This window comes from Etheostoma cragini, chromosome 15 (assembly GCF_013103735.1).
Source record: "Etheostoma cragini isolate CJK2018 chromosome 15, CSU_Ecrag_1.0, whole genome shotgun sequence".
Lineage (NCBI taxonomy): Eukaryota > Metazoa > Chordata > Actinopteri > Perciformes > Percidae > Etheostoma > Etheostoma cragini.
The window spans coordinates 9,888,798-9,893,400 of NC_048421.1; the positions used below are offsets into that span (position 1 = coordinate 9,888,798).

The window sequence follows — 4,603 nt, forward strand, 5'->3', positions numbered from 1 at the left end:
CTGGACCACTGGGCCTGCCACACCGCCTCTCTCCGGACTCAGGTGGAATCAAGATGTGCCACCAAACACCAGCATGTGCTTAATGGACTAACATAAGCTTAAAACCTAACTGGGTCATTGGATGGATAGATAGATGTAGATATAGATAGATAGATAGATTTTTGCTTGCAGTAAACAGCCCTTGACTTGTGTACCGCACAGTTTTGTTTTAACACTTGGCAGTGTTAGTATGGCATTTGAAAACGAGTCGAGAGAAAAAAGAAAAAAAAAGATATGGATCAAAGTGTGCTTTTTAGAGTTGCTGTAATTTTATATCTGCATTAATTAGTTTTGTAAATCCTCGATTATCTTTTCATTCATAATTGCTCCAGAATACAAACTGTACATTTTTGGTAAGGACGGCATTATCCTCCAGTTTCTGTTTTAATTTAACGCTATCTGTAAAGAAAGTCAGAAGAAAATTTGTCATAACAGACAGTGGAGGAGCTTTTAGGTTTATTTACATTAGCTGGATGTGGTCTCCTGGTCTTCATTTCATCTGGTTCAGGAGCCAGGCTATTAAAACTAATGAACACTTATTACCCCAAGTTGGATCCTGAGCTCCTTGCTAAACATCCCTTCTGTAGCTGTTTGTTTTACTTATACCTGATTATTCAAACAGAGCAGTAAAACATGTGGCTGAGCCTTTGCCTCTGGACTTTACAGGTTGTCTCGTAAACAGTCTGATCTATGATACGTGATTGGACATGAGAGCCACAGTTTTTTTATATGAGCAAACACGGGTGGTCTTTGCTTTTCTTCACTAATCATCTTGGACTGAATCCAGTGTTTTATTTGATGTACAATCTGATGTCCTATGTGTTGTATCATTGAAATACTATGTGGTTATTAGAAAACAAAACAGTTTTAATGTTGAACACGTTGCTGTTTTTATGAACCGACAAACCGACGAAAGTGTCTGTGTGCGTGTTCATGTCCCTCATCTTGTTGGTGGGAAAGATTTTCTTGGTATGCTTAAATCAAGACATATGCTTTGCAAATGTGAGGGAACACTCCTCAGATGAAACAGTTATATCTATTTTGACGTTTAATACTACTAACAAATAGAATAGTATTTTTCTTCTGTTTTTAAGATTTTTTTGTGGATGTAAAGGACTCAATTTAATTTGTGTTACATTTACTCTGTCAAAGAGTAAAATGCATACGTGTTTTTAATAATCTTACATTGTAATACATTTGTGTTTTTAGAAGATATGCAGTCCTTCTAGTTTACAATATCACATCTGCCACCAGTTTCAACTTATGGCCTTTTTATCATGGTGGTTCAGCACCAGGATTTGCTTGCTTGATGGCTTTATAATTGTTTGCTCATCGCCAGGTGTCAGATTGAAACATGTAGCGACAACTGACAGATGCTTTAACTGTGTGTGTGTGTGTGTGTGTTTCTGTGTACATGACAGCTTTGGTGCGTTTCTGCAGATCATCAGTGGCATTAGAGAGTGTTAGTGAGTGACAGATGAAATTGTGTGTTTCTCTCCCCTCGCTGAGACCTTTGTGCTGCATAAATCAGCCCAAACAGCTCAGGTATTGTTGAGGGAAGGAAAAAGCCCTTTCTTCTGACTCCTCTCCCGACACTTGTGGTTTTTAATATTATACGTGCATACGGAAAGCATGGTCACATAAACAGCGTGTAGAGTTTCTCTGTGTCTGTACCAATCTGTCAAAAAGAGATGGAGCTTGACTTTCATCCTCCCGCACCCCCAACAAACCCCTCCCGTTACCCCACAGCCCTTGTCATCCACAGCTGGAATTTCCCTGAAGTCAGAGTTGGCCTTTTCTACTTGTTTAAACCTAATGAAGAATTGTTAGAAGGCATACCACTTCATGGCAGCTTTGTTTGTCAAATACAAGATTAAAGTGCACGTTTCAGAGAAAGGGGAAGAGAAAGAGAGAACCAGGAGAATAGAGTGATCTTAGACAGAATGAAGGGATAAGCCTGAAAATGAGAGGCAGATTGAGGGAAGAACAAAAAAAACGACTTCTACTGTCTGCTTTTCTGGCAATGACATTACCTTTGCACCCTTGAGGAGGAAGCATATCTCCTCTATTTCTATTTGTATATGGTGAACTTAAAGGAAGGGCTTTGTGAGTTGCCATGTCTAGGTCAAAGCAATGGTTCTAAAACTCTTGTATGCATTTCACTTGACATGTTATCACTCAAAAAAGTATGTAATTAGATACAGAACACAACGCACCACACCTATGAATCTAGCACCATTTTTAAGTCCTGTGTTGGTTTGATACTCGGACTCCACCTACGTCAGTGGCACAGCTGGCACTCTGTGTGTGTGTGTGTGTGTGTGTGTGTGTGTGTGTGTGTGCGCTCTCACAGGTTATAGACTATATCTGTCTCTTTTATACTCATTCTACAGCTTTGTCCTAAGGAGTTCAGAGATCTCACAGCACAGAACCTTTTTTTACAACCCAACTCTCCTTGTTTATACTGAAAATCATAGAATATGCTGGCAACTAGGCAAACAATGGAAAGAACATATTAGAACATTGCAGCATTTCGTGCCGACAGAATATTTAGTACACGAGTGGGCCCTGGGCAGCTGTGTGAAGTAACATAAAGAAACCGACAGCAGGAGAGATATGGGCCAAAACATAGTGAGAGAACATTGGAGCCATGCCTGTGGAAATCTTTAGGTCCTCAGAGTGTCTTAACTGTAGCTACTGGGGGAGGAAATACTGAATCCTCACTGCAGGGGCCTTCCTCTGTTCTCTCCTTGGGAGGGTGCCTCCGAAGTGCCTGATAGTACACGTTTTTGTTGGATGCCTCACAAAGTCTTTCCTCCGTCTCCCCACATATCTGAAGATGTATTTTTTTTTTCAAATCACAGAACAGATTAACCCCCCCTCTCCCAACTGACCGCTTCCTTCCTCGTTTTGTATCTTTTTGTTTTGGTTTCCCTCTCTTTCTTTACCCCCTCGTATCAGCTAATCCCTCCCTGCATAGATCGGTCAATTAGGAAGCTTAGTTGATAGAAAACGAGACCAGTTTGGATGCATTGAATGTGTGAAAATGCTGTAAAAGGGGGGTTGTGACTGGCCCTCCAAACGAAGAAAAGAGGGAAGTAGAGCCTTTTGGTAGGACTCCTTTACCAAAAAAGAGTCTGTATCGCCTCTGAGAAGTTTGACACAGGCCGTTGAAAAAATTGAGTCGAGAACTGGTTTTGTTACACAAGTGGTTTGGATCAGGGATTCTGGGCGTCACAATCAGACACTTTTGTAACTGTAGCATTATTGACCTATGTCTTGGATGGAAAAAAACATGGCACAGCATCTTACACACACACATAGTTTCTGATCTCCTTACCAAGATTAGACACAAATGACCTGGCTTATGACGCAGCAAAAAAATTGTGAGATCCATAGAATTATGGTCCGAAAGCTTTTAGCCATCTACTTTTCTCATTAAGTAAAACACATTTCACAAGACTAGTTTAACTAGTTTTCTAGTTAAACTGAGCACTGAGTTTTTTCCGCAGCCCTTTAAGTTTAAGATATAAATAGACCTGTATACATGTCGTTTTAGATAGATATAATAGGTTCTTTGCTCTGAAGTCAAGAAATCAAACAAGAATAATAATTATATAGCATTTTGAATTACATTTCAAATGCATTTCTGAGACCTGTAAAGCCATTTTAAGGCTGAAGTTAGTTCTGTGTGTTTTATCTAACATTTATAAGTGAAAACTAGGGATGATATTGAAACGTTCCTCCCCAAATCACGGCCACATACGTTCTTTTACAAGCTGCTATTAAGACTCATATTTAAATTTATAGTGGCCGTAATCATTTATACAGGCACGAGGCAGAAAGTAACGTGAAAAGTATGAGGCCGCGTAAGGAGGTAAGTGGGTAAGTGGTCGCGGATGGGTCAAAAAACTTTCTTGGACTTGGACTTTCATCCAGGAGACTGGGGTTTGTGTACCATTTGAAAATAAAAGTAAACAGTCTGTTTTTGTAACTAAACGGAACAAACAGAGCTACGTCAGGTTCTACATCATGTGCATAATCGGAAGTGAAGTAACATCTGATTTTGACCCAACTAAATAGTTTTGGTGCATGAACATAACCATGCTGCAACCATATGATAATGTGAATGACGTGTTTAAAACTGCAACCGTTAGGTTCTCTGGTTTAGATTTGAGGACGGAAAAGGCTTCTGTGGGTTATATTTCCTGTCACCGCTAGTGGCGCTAATTTATGAAATGCTTCAATGAATCGTTTTAGAGGATAGGAATATATCCTTGTGTGGCTTGAAGGACTTTTTGATGATTTCAGTTGGATCTTTTCTTATCCTTCTCAAACTGAGAAATGCTTTCTTAGACAGTACAAACTTTTTCAACCATACAGGTATGCTGAATCCACCTTAATTTGAATGAGTGGCAGGCCATTTCTGCTGTGAAGTCAGAGATTCGGCTGGGGTTGAAAGAAATGCTTTCTGTGTACAAAACCTAAACAAGATGTGCTTTGGAACAGACTCTGGGCTGTGCTGTTGGGAAAAGAGAGAAGGGTGTGTGTGTGTGTGTGGGGG

At 40.0% G+C, this 4,603-nt stretch overlaps 1 long non-coding RNA gene across 1 annotated transcript in view; it reads left to right on the forward strand.

Moving 5' to 3' along the window:
- LOC117958368 overlaps positions 1 to 4,603 on the forward strand; it is a 56,661-nt gene that overhangs the window by 18,907 nt on the left and 33,151 nt on the right. The gene's annotated exons all lie outside the window — the stretch shown is intronic.